The sequence below is a fragment of the Agelaius tricolor genome, unplaced genomic scaffold, assembly GCF_023055355.1.
Source record: "Agelaius tricolor isolate 1412-34295 unplaced genomic scaffold, bAgeTri1.0.p SCAF_14, whole genome shotgun sequence".
In the NCBI taxonomy this organism is placed as follows: domain Eukaryota; kingdom Metazoa; phylum Chordata; class Aves; order Passeriformes; family Icteridae; genus Agelaius; species Agelaius tricolor.
Genome location: NW_027269274.1, coordinates 12,984,988 through 12,997,863, shown reverse-complemented (window position 1 = coordinate 12,997,863; position 12,876 = coordinate 12,984,988). Strand labels below are relative to the sequence as shown.

At 36.5% G+C, this 12,876-nt stretch overlaps 1 protein-coding gene across 11 annotated transcripts in view; it reads right to left on the bottom strand.

Annotated features, from left to right (window-relative positions):
• The window catches only part of ERC2 (ELKS/RAB6-interacting/CAST family member 2), a 407,180-nt gene that overhangs the window by 58,017 nt on the left and 336,287 nt on the right, over nt 1-12,876 (bottom strand). The window lies entirely within an intron of this gene.

The window sequence follows — 12,876 nt, the reverse complement described above, 5'->3', positions numbered from 1 at the left end:
ACATGGAATATATCACAGAACATCTTTCCATAATTATATATTTAATTTCAAAAATCCATTTATTACCTATTTAACATTTAGTTCATAAACTTTTCAATTCCTTAGAAGTCAGTCTTGAGAGGACTGTATCCCATTTCCACTGGCAGAATATGTCCAGAAGTTACCAGTGTGATACAAAGTGACTCTTATAAGTGTCAATATATATATTTTTGGCATCTAGATTTAGACACAACCCTACAAAGCGCCAGGGCCAGGCCCAGCCCATTCCTTAATCAGGTTTTGGGGCAAGCCAGTATTTATCAGCCAACTGGGATTCTACTCTGCAGTGCTCTTCAGGAGGTAAGCACAGAAGTTAATGTTTTGTTAATGAAGAGACATCTCCCAACACTCCCTTCTATGTCAATAGAATGAAAGAGCATTTTCTAAAGGACCATTCAGAGAATTTGAATGATACCTTTTCTTCCAGCATTTAGGAACACCATCTTTTATCTACCTATCTTTTACATGGTGCCTTTTTTTCCTTTTTTTTTACCATCATGGAAAAACAAATGCTGCCCTCCTTCCCAGAAATATCCATTAGTATAATGGATCTTTAGGTTTACATTTGGTGAAATCAACCTGTATTTACACACAGTAAAAGAGATAATTAATTACAAGCATCATGACATCTTTAGGCTGTCACACAATTGATGTATAAGCAACGAGCTGCTTAAATGAAACAAGATATTGATGGCATTATTTCAAGTTCAGAAACAGAGGAACTCCTAATATAATCCCAGTGCAAATTTGCAAGGAACTATGTGTTCATTTTGTCACTAAAATATGAAAAGGAGCTATTTCAAGGAACGAAGGATGTCCTCTTAACCTGCAACAACAAATTTGTTTGGTTTTTTCTCTTCTCAGTAAGAAAGCAATTAGGATTTTTTCCAATAAAAATATCCTTGTCCATATATAAACACTCCTGGTAATCATGTAATTACCTTACCCAATCAGATTAAATTGCTGTCAGTTGAGTTCCCACTGTTGATTAACTTTTGTGTACTCTGAACCTAAATGAAGTCTTTGGTAAAGTTACTTAGTCATTTACAAAGGTGTCTCTATGATCCCAAAAAGGGTAACAGCAGTATATTATTTACTATAATCATCAAATATCCAAGGTCAAAGATAGATCACAGTGGACCCCTTTTTTAAAACCCAAAGAAACACAGAATTAAACTATGTTGCTTATTTTTGTGTTTCTTGCCATGACTTCTAAATGTAATAGTAACCTTTGACCCCCCCATATTAAACACCATAATTATGTAATTAAAACTAATTATGCAATTTAACATACATATTTTTGTCCTACAACAGGCAGGTCAATTACCTCACTCATTGACCTTGGAAGCTTTCACAGTTTAAACAAAACAATGAGGCTTTCAATTAATTTTAAAGTACAAACAGAGAAGGAGCAGCAGAACCGCAGGTCCTTGCACTGATACTGCTTGGAGGGATCACTTACAAACCTCTTCATTTTGGATTCCACAGATTAAATCCCTTGATAAAAGCTGCTAAACACCTTTCTTCCATGTTGCTATCATTAGAAATGTTAACACATTTGTGAACAAATCATAAATGCACAATATTTGCCAAATGCAGGAAAGGAGACCAAGTAATATGTTTGCTTTGTCCCACTTCTTTTCTTCAGTATTGTTTCCTCCGCTTCCTCCCATTCCCTGTATCCCTGTTTCACCACCTCTTTCTGAAGTCTCTTTCTTTCCCCTGTTTTCTTCATTATCTTCTCTGTTCCATTTTGAGCTGTAAAGTTTATCATTATATCAAACTGCTGTAGCTGTTGTCTTCTCCAGTTTCCATCCACATCCCTGACCCCATTCACAGGGTTTCTCAGCAGGTCTTGGCACCACGTGCCTTCTGATGATGATGATCCAGCTGAGAGGGAACTAAAATTTAGCATTAAAAGCTACAGCTGAAGCAAACATGGTACATGCTCTAAAATGAATTTTCCAGAGAGGGAAGTTTGGTACAAGTGAGAGACAATTTATGAAATTGTTGAAATATGTTTCACCTCGATAATATCTTTTTTTCTCTTTAAACACTTAGGTAATCTCTATATACTGCGCTGAAGGTTTTCAAAGAGAGACTCATGTAATATTACATTGTGTCCAAAGAACTTGTTCAAAGAATAAAATTAGCATTATCATTTAACCACATGTTTATTCTTCAGTAAAGTAAATTCCATTCTCTAAAGAATAATTCTTAAAGCAAGTACAGGCCCAGGAGCTCGACATTAAAAAGGATCATGTTCTGCTATCCTGCTTTTTCCAGTTGCTATATTGACCACAAATAGATCCAGCAGAGTTAATAAGCTTAGGTGTGAAGTAAAGGGACAGACCACAAATATATAAATACCCCCTATATATATATATATATATATATATACACACCCTATGAATATATATATATATATATATATATATATGCATACATACACCAATCATGCTTTAAGTTGTTTTCTCTAAGCCTTGTTTCATGTGGGGATCAGAAAATAGCTACTGGAAAAAACACATGAAAATCTTTCCTGACTTCTTGAAAGTATGGCAAAAATACCTAAAGTGCACTTTGTGCTTTGGTGTCGTTTCTAACACCATTTTTGGAGTCCTTTCAGTTCTCTGCTTTAATTAGGCCTGACTTGCACAAGGAGCTTGAAAAGATTTCAGTAAACCCTTGACATAATGGAAACAAGGAGCACTGAACTCTGAATGAGGAGTTACAACAGGAAAGAAACAATTTAAGATGGTAGCAGGCCTTATTGCAACATTAAACCTCAAATTGGATCTGATTTACACAAAGTAAACCAATATATTGAAATAGTGCCCCAAACTTCTGGACAAAAGTTTGAAGAAAAATAATACAGTGCATGTGTAGAAATTCTGTCCAAGGGACTGGAGGAGATTATTCCTTATATTCTCATTTAACAAAAAGGTTCCTTCTGTTTTGAACGGAACATTAAAATTCTAATTCAGCTCACAGAGCATCCCAAACACAGCAGCAAAAGAATCTGTGAAGGAGCCCAAATATGGTGCTATTGAAACAGAGTGGATTAGAGGAATTGGGATAGAATCCTACAAGTGGCTAAGCAGCAGCAGGAGGTCAGCTTCACAAACAGCAGGATGCTGTTCCTGCCAGACGTGAGTGACATAATACAGGCAAAACAATCAAGATTTCAGCTGATAAATGTATGCCTGAGGAAAAGGCCTTGCTGTACAACTTTCATAAGCAACAAATATTTAAGCAAATTCTGTAGACCTAATTTACACAGGAGAGCATTTTTTTCTTATACAAACATGTCATGTTAACCGCATAGACCAGAATTCTTTATAACATAAAGACAATAATTTTAAGAGCCTAAATGTAGAAAATATAGGGGTCTTTGCTCAATTATTCAGTAAATGGATTAAACAAAGAGCTTTCACAGGTTGATGCAGCTGCAAATGTGTCCCAAGCAATTCTGTGTGCATTAGGATAATACACATGAAAACATTAGCTCCAAATATCTAGGATACCCAGAAAGAATGACAGAATCCATGTAGCCCCATTGGTTATCTATAAATTGCATATATCAGTAGTGTTAGACAAGTTTCAAGTCTCTGAAGGGAACAGTGGCATTTATAAGGAGACATTGATATACTAAAGTAAGATGACCAATAAATCATTTTGGTTTCTAAATGTTATGGTATTATATTAAATCATACTTTAAACATCTATTTTTCACTTCTACTATTTTTAAAATATATTCTAAAAGGCTGAGATACCACTTATTTTCCATTTTATGCTATGAGCAATAAAAAGAAAATTTATTCAATTGCTTTTGCGCAAGGGAAGTGCAAAACATCACACATAAAACATTAATCTGTCTACCCCAAATTCTTCTCTGTCCTCCACAAAATATCCTTTTGGGCTAAATACTTTTGCAAGTCTGAAATAAATTGTAATTCTGAGGTCAGATTCCAGCCTGGAGCAGACACCAAACTTCCCCTAGACTCTTAGGACATTGCAAAATAAGAATTTCTACATGGTGCAGTTGACTGTTTTCATTCAGAAATCAGATTAAGAGGCAGTGGGGCCTTTGAGAAGAGGAGCTACATGAGTGTTTAAGGAAGCAGGACAGAGAGAAGCCAACCAGGAGCACAAGGACACAGAGCTGCCCTGCCATGGCTTGAGGAATCACAAAGGGCCACCATGGCACTGGCAGACAACACCTGAGGACACTGAACTTTCTCCACATGGCCAGAGCTCTCCTGTGATCTGACCACAAAGGGGGCATTTCATACCCCAGGGACCATGACAGAGCATGTCTGTATTTTTATTTTGCTAACTTGGTGGACATGGGAACAATCTATGGTCATTTCTGCTGGAGAAAGATCGGACTGCAGGGCAGGCCAAGCTTGTGCTCCCAGGCTCCAGTCTGTGGATCTTGGAACAGGCTGGCCATCTGTGATCTCAAGGTGCTTGATTTCTGCACATCTTTCATAAAACCATACAATCAGGAGTTTGAAATGACCTGGAGGCTGGCCATCTGTGATCTCAAGGTGCTTGATTTCTGCACATCTTTCATAAAACCATACAATCAGGAGTTTGAAATGACCTGGAGTCAGCCGTGGCATTCAGCAGCTGCTGCTCAGCTGGAAGAGGAGGTGCTGCTGCTCCTCCCTCTCCCTCAGCTGTACCTGAAGCCCAGAGCCATCCTGTTCCCATCACCACAGGCAGGGGGACTTTGTTACATGCAGGGTGTGCTGCACATCCAAACCTGCTCGGCATGGAGCAGGGCAGCTCAGTAAAAGCTGATTAAGATGTGGTGCTGAGCTAAAAGCTTGGTGAATATCTGTGTTTTGGCCTTTCCCCAAATGTCTCCCTCCAACAAGTGAGAGAGGACAGCTGGAGCAGACAAACTTTCTGTATCCAAGAGATTGTTTTTCTTTCCTTTGAAGGTATTACTTGCCTGTTATTACACTTACATAAAGGACCTTTATTCTTTCCCATATATAGTGAATTGCACTCCTGTATGTGAACATTGTGTAGCCATTTCCCCCCAGATACAAAACAGAATTATCTTCACTGTCATTCAAGCCTTTCTTTTTCCCCCATTACAAAGAATTGATGCAAATCTATTTTTGTTTGGTCTGGTTTATGCTGACAGCAATTAATTCTAAAGCCTCAGCATAAAGACATACAAGAATCACATATGTTTTTAATCTACAAGCAAGTTATCCAATTATTTTAGGTAAACTTTATGATCACAACCATTCTTACCAACTCTGATACGATAGGCTATTTTCTTCTTAATGGCTTAAGACTAATATACACTGCTACAGGGAACATACTCTTCAACATTCCTCATGTTTTACCTCCTGATCTTGAAATAATAATATAGTCAATGACCACATTTTGTTTATACTTGTTAGGAAAAAGTCACTAAAAGCATGCTGGGAAATAATATTCCATGCCTTAGGACTCAAACAATTTCTCTTTATAAATAGAGCTTGTGTAAATCACAGACAAAGTTGACAAATTTCATGGATTAGTCATGGTGAAAATATCAGATTTAAAACAGATTAACAGGAAAATCATATTACAATTCTGATTACCCAAATTCTGCATCTTGTTGAAGAATGAAATGAAAAAGCAGTGATAATTCTGGAGCCAATTCACTAAATTACACTTGCACTGAGTTGCATACAGAGGGTAAAGATTCCTCATTAACCTTGTAAAACCTCTGAAATCTATATTTAGCTACATTGAAATGAGAACATCACAAGTTATAGAGATTATGGCACATTGAAGCTATTTCAGTGCATTTTTCCATCAAATTATGCTAGCATGAAATTATTTTGTCACCTCAGAGAAAAAGAAATTAAGGAAGAAACTGATTTGAAGTTAAAGCTCCTGTTTTCACAATTATTTGTATTTGGTGCATCCACTTAAAAATGAGGGAAATAATATTTGAAAGAAGTCCCACTTTAACAGAATATCCCATTATTCCTGGAAAAATATAAAATTCATAACTGTGAAGAACAACATTTGGAGTTAAGCAAAACGATCAGCTTTCACACAGAACTTCATGGCTTTTAAGTCTTTCATGATGATGTAATTTAAATTGAGGCCTTATTTAAAAGAGAGGTTACACACAACCATGTGATTCAAAGAGACTTGTTGACTACATAACAATTTGGCTTGATGCCTCCATGTCCTCCACTGAGCTGCACAGACCACTTGTCATCCTTGCATCTGAAGACAGCCAATTTGTCAGACATTTGCTTTAATTCTTTTTCTTTGTCTTCTTTACAGTATCCTTCATATGCATCCTGGTCATCAATATCATATATCTGACTGGAGGATGGAAATTCATCTGTGTTTCCGTCTTATTTTCTTTGCATGCAATCCTCCTGGGTCTTTTAGGATGTGCTTAATAAGAACCACATTATTCTGCTAAAGGAAGTCCTTTAGCAGACTTTGAGGAGCAGTACGGCAAATTAGTTTCAGAACGTGGAAGGTCAGGTTGGAAATAAAAAGCTGCAGTTATCTACTGTGTTTTCTGCAGTTCAGAAAGGAAGAAAAAGAGGCCTAACCTTCAAGAAAGGATTTGTTTAATGTTTTTCCTTCAGAAAGCTAGACTAATTTATGCCCAAACAATAAAGTGTTGAACATTAGCTGTAACTAATTAAAATTAGCTTTTAGTTAAATTCACATTTGTAAGAAATGAACAACCACACTTCTCTTCCAACTGCATTTAAATGTTTTTGTTTCCATAAACACAATGTTGTTTGCAACAAATTCTACACCATTCAAATATTTAAATTTAAAAGCGTGCTTGAGTTTGAACTTAAATAGCCCTCTGCTTGGGAATGCCAGGTTTATGGGTGTCCTTGCAACCTTAATTCTGCCCCCTGGTGTCTGTAAATTATGCCTATTTCTAACTAATGATCGCAGGTTATTTTTCACTCCAGGGTCTGTGTCACTCTGTGCACAGGACAAATGTTCCTCACACAGTGCAGCTGCTTTCAGCACTACCAAAGTCTTTAAAATGCAGCTTTTGCTAAGCATCTCCCTGGAGCTCTAGTGCTGCTGGCTTCCTGGGCTTGCCTGTGCTGCTCATCACCATATCTGGATCTCTCTAGAGCACTAACAAGGCACTTTCTTCTTTGTGATAGGAGGAGAGCATTATTATCTGTGTGGGAAAAGACAGTGCACAGACACTGGGCACAGGTTCAAAAGTCTTTGTTGCAGATGTCTTGGTCATTTGCTCTGATGTATTAGGCTTGCTAGTGTAAAGTTCTTCAGTTTTTATAGCCCTTTTCATTTTTAAAACAGTTGCATAGACTTCAAGATGTTATATTCGACACATCTCTATAAAATAAAATTGTATTTTTTATTTTCCTCACTTTGTAGATGTGAAAAAATTGCTTTTTTCCTGGCAGGTCAGAAAACTGTCAGAGATGGCCTAAAGCTCAGAACCACTTCTGCTTCAGCTCTTGTTCTGCTTCTGATGACTCTTCCTGTCACCATGGCAGAGTTTTTATCACCCTGAAGTTGCTGAGGGTGCTCTCTGCATCTCAGACAGGGCCCGACTGAATTAAATAGGAGTCCACACCATACCCATGTTTTGGTCTACACAATTTTTTAGCCCATAAGGAATCTGAAGAAAGAGCATGGGTAGGGCTAAGTTGCCCAATACCATAACTGCTTGTCTGTCTCACAGTTACTGTGCCAGTGAAAATGCAGCTCAAGAATGGAGCCAGCAATGGGGAGCAAGCATGGACCAGCAGTGAGTGCTACAGAAAAGGCAGTAAATCGCTGAGCAACTGAAAAGTGCTGCAACATGTAACCAAAAGGACACCTAAAAAAATAATTATATGAGCTACTTTAAATCTGGCACTTGCCAACTTCCAGGTTTTCAATTTACACATGAATATCCATTTAATTAAACCATTGTCTTCCAATATGTTTTTGCTACATTAAAAGATGAAAGTTACAGACAACTTTCATGATGGCTTGTGAGTATCAGAAGCAAAGCTTGAGTTTTTAACAGAGTTGAAATACATGTACACACCATTTAAAATAGACCTGCTGCTATTGGGGATCACCTTAAATCAGTGCTGTGTGCTGAAAGAAATTCTAACTTATATAGACCTGAGCAAATGAAGGCATTTTAAATTGCTTTGCTTATTGTTAAGGCACACTGCAGCATAAATCCATCACTTGCTCTCTGAACAAAATCTGAGTGCCCTCTGGAGCTGCCATGCAAACCAAAATATAGTGAAAACAGCACTTCTGATTCTTTAAATCTACCAGTTTTCCTTTCCTACTTTGAAAGAGATCTGACCCAAAAACCAGCTGGACTTCTAAGGAGCCTTTTTGCTGATTCCCCAGTGCAGATTGGAGCAATGCATTTGGACAGGTTAAAATTTGCTTTTACCCTCTGCCTCTCAGTCACACTCACAGACCTCAATGGATTTCTCATGATCTAACATCAGTAAATTAAAATCAGCTACAAAATTTAACTAAATAAATTTATTCATAGAAGCAATGAATGCATCATTAAGGTGCAATAATAGTCTCAGTCACGTCTATCAAAAACTTTCTATTTTCTTTGGCAAGACCAGATTAAAACTGAAATGCTATGAAAAATCCAATTTACTCTCCAGTAGTGAGCTTATATGTCTTGTGTTTGTACTTCATTCTCCTCAGTCATGAACAATATTACAGTCAGGTTTTGGTTCTTAATACTTTGGGGTGCAAGAACTGCAAAAGACATGTTTGATTTTCTATTGACCCTGAAATGAGAAAAAAAACCCCAATGTTTACTTACAATTCTAAACCAACCAACCCCCCTCCAAAATAACAACAAAGAAAAATCCAAACAGAAAAAACAAAACAAAAAACAAAACCAAAACAACTTTGGACTACATTTGGTCAAAACTTTGACATAATAATCTATTTCCCACCTTCTCATATACTGGAAGAAATAAGTAATCCATGTTTGTGAAGTGTTTTAATGACCTCAGACAAAAATTACAGAAATGCAAAGCAAGAACGATTGTTGTTGTGATGATGAAAATGTCTTATTCTACTCACCATGTTCATTGCCTAAAGTAACACAGTGGGTAGCCTGTTATTACTAAGGAATAAACCTTTTCATCAAACACTCTTTATAAAAATATTTCCCTGGAAATGTAACACAGCATGTAGCAAGACTACTACAATTTTCCATCAACTATGAGTGCAAGCAGCATAGGTACTGTTTTTAGATAATTTCACCCAAGCTTTTTGGCAATAGTTCCTCTCAAGGAAACCTACATTAACCAGAAATTTAGAGTCTGTTATCCCCAGGCCAGCTTCACTGGAATTTTTAATATGGCACTGTCTATTCAAGAGTTGTGTGTAAAATGCCAATAAAGTGGCCAGAAAAGAGCTGAAGGGCTAATTGCCTTTTAACTCCACTGTGATGATAAAGTCACGTAGAAAGAAAGGAAAAACTCCCACTGCTTTAACAAGTTTATCTGACTGCCACTTTAACATTCTCTGTCTGCATGCACTTTAGTGCATTCACCAATAAAAGGATAAAAGCATTCAAAATCCTGTACCCTCAGTAACTAAGAAGTCCAGATTCAAAACGTCTGCTCTGCTGGAATCAGCCCATTAGGTCAGCCAGCTTTTTGCCTGGTTCTTGATTTCAACTATACAGTATGTACCAGCAAAAACATTTCCTTTTGATGCAAAAGATTATAAATCCTTAGGAAACTGGAGTGAGAGAAGAAAAGGAAGGACACCATTTTGAAATAGTAATAAAAAGCAGAAACTGCTTCTCACAGATGAAGGGTGAAATAGTACCAATCAAGACAGTGGTGAAAATCCCATTGACCTTAAAAGGTCAAGGAATTAACTTTAAAAAATAAAATACAGGAAAATATAGCATAATCTATAAGCTGGATAAACATATAATTTTCAATTCTTCCCTGTTCCCTCAAATACATTTTATATTATTCCCTTCAATACTTTCCTTTTCAAAAATCCAGTTTTATAAATATGATTTGTTACATCTGAACAAGATTTTTTACCTAACTCTGCCTTTCTGCATTTCTTCATGGTGTAAGTGCTTATTAACCCATAATCAAAAGTAGACATTGAATAACATCACTTATGGAAGTCAGTGCTATAGACAAAAGGTGCATTTTCCTTTGCCAGCTGAGTGAGGACCATCCTTGTGCCCCTTGATTCCACAAAATGAGACAGTTGCTAAAAAGACATTTCACAGAAAGATAGAAAAGAAGAAACTAGTGGTCATTTAATTTTTTGCTAGACCTGTGTTTTGACTTTCACCAGAGAGGGAACACAGTCAGCTCTGATAGTGAATTGACCTGTTCCACTTAATAAAGTAAAAGCAGCAGCAGAGGCATTGTGATTGCCAGCTGCAAACCACCGAGTGTTGGTTTTTTCTATTAAAAATCTCTTCCATGTTTTTCTTATTGTAACATGGAAAGAGTACAAAATCCAAAATCCAATGGAATTTCTATCCAAAAGAATACTGTTAACACTGAAAGTTCCTCAAGAACTCACCCAAGCAAATGTTGTATCAGATTACAGTAAAATTTAAAAGCAGAAGTTCAAACTAAAATGAAGTGTCCTTCAAAACAGACTCATGTGCATCAGAGCTTATGCATTAATGCACTTATTTCCATACAGCTCTGCATTTCCCTTCTCCATCACTTTGTAATTTGTTCCAGATTTTGTTATTTCTTTCAAATTTGAAGGTACATTGTTCCACATTTGAGTGATGAAAGACTGAACTGGATGGAAGCACACTGAAATGTTAGAGGGAGAATGAAAACAAAAATGAAGTTAAATTTTTAATTCATAAGGTAGTAACAAGTGAAAGAAATAAAACAAAGAAACAAAGAAATATCTCCTAACAAATAAAGAAAATGTAGTGCTCAGGGAGACCCAGAGTGGTCATGTTCACAGTACAAAATAAATAACTTTGCTATCCTTACAAATTTAAAATGCCAATACCTAAGGGAAGCAATGAATTTCTCCCTAACAATACACTGCTTTTAGGTTGTCACTGCAGTTCAGGGGTATTCTTAAAGCTTAGATCTTTCTTACTAGATTAGAAGGCAGAGTAAACTAAAAGATCAAGCTAATCTAGGATAAACTTCTTTTCCACAGTTCAAAGGCATTGGCCTTTCCACAGGCTCAATTGCAGGTTTCTTTGAAGATGTGCCCCAAAGTTCATTAAAGAAATTTCACTGACTTGAACTGATTTCAACATTAAAAAGATAATGTGAGAGCTTCATTGCCATAAAGAACCTGACAGACTGACTTTGAAGCTTTTTTAGGTGGCATTACTTCTTCTATTCCTGGACTAAAAGCCTTATTCAAACATATCTTTATGTTTAAATCCTCATAAATACTTACAAAATTAATAGAAAAAAAAAAACCCTTGGAAGCACAGATTTTTTTAAAATCCAGTTTAAAAAATCAGTAATTAATTATTTCAACTGAATTCAAAGTCACCATCACTGATGTTTTTCCCCCTCACTGACTGTACTTAATAACATTGCCAGTTGGTGCTGCACACAGTGCTAAGCAGCATCTAATCTGTGCAGAGAAGTTTGAAAATAATCATATGGCAAGAAGAACTGCAGGCTTTAACAATAGAAGATTTAGACAGAAGTACTTAGCTTTAAAGCAGGTCCTACACAGCCTGTGACAACAGTAATGGGAAAAGGAAAACATTGCTGAAGGTTTTCTCAACCTCTGCTGAAATTCAGAGAGACACATTTCCTGATTTTAACTCCAGAATTATAGCTCCTGCTTAAGATAAACCTTTGGTTTCTTACATAAGGATAAATGCTCATCTCCTTATTCAGAAAAAAACCAAAAACAATAAACCACAAAAACAACCCTACAAACATAACTTGCAGATTTATGAAATAGCTTGCAGTGTATTACACTTTATACCTCTTTTAGTGCACAACACTGCACTGATGACATGAAATTAATATTTCTGGGAATACACAGATTTCCCAAAGCAAGTGCAAGCACCTTGGCATCAGTTTTCTGAACAACCAGATACTCTCTAACTTTGCAGAAGAGAAGCTGTGGTTCCTGGTTACTACAGATTTCAGACTTCTGCACCAGACTCCCAAAAAGGATTCTTGAATTCCCTTCCATTCCATCATGTTTACTCTATGCACCACCTTACTGACCAGATTCTGTCAAATAAAAACCCCATTGTGGAGTCTGACATCCACTGTTTTGTAAACATTGCTCATGCATGGACCTTGTCTTCTTGGACAATAAATTCTACATATTTAGATAAACTAAATACTTCCATCACCTCAAAAAGTTGTCTACAGGAAAAGTCAGATATTCTGGCAGTACTCTATTCCATCTTTAAGTTTTTATACCTTGAACCTTTATGAGAAAATCCTAAACAGAGAACTGTCATATGTACTAAGGTTTATTTGCAGCACGTCATCCTCAGCTTTCTGATTTATCCCGTTACTGTTTCTCTTCACAAAAGCACACAGCTGTCTCTTTTAGCCTATTTGTTTTATTTATTTTGCTTTTCTGAGTTCAAGATTTTATGCTGTAGATTTAAAAAAAAAAAAGTGACAGAACAGTTTGCCAATGTTGACACATTTAGGTTCTGTAGAAAAAGCTGTCAGGCCATGCAGCTCACTGAAGGAAACTCTCTTAGCAGAACAGTGCAACTGATTACTAAATAATTATTAAAAATATTAGAAGCTGACTGATACAGAGATACATACTGAAGATGAAACACATTACAGCTTTTGTTAATTAGCAGATCTCTTG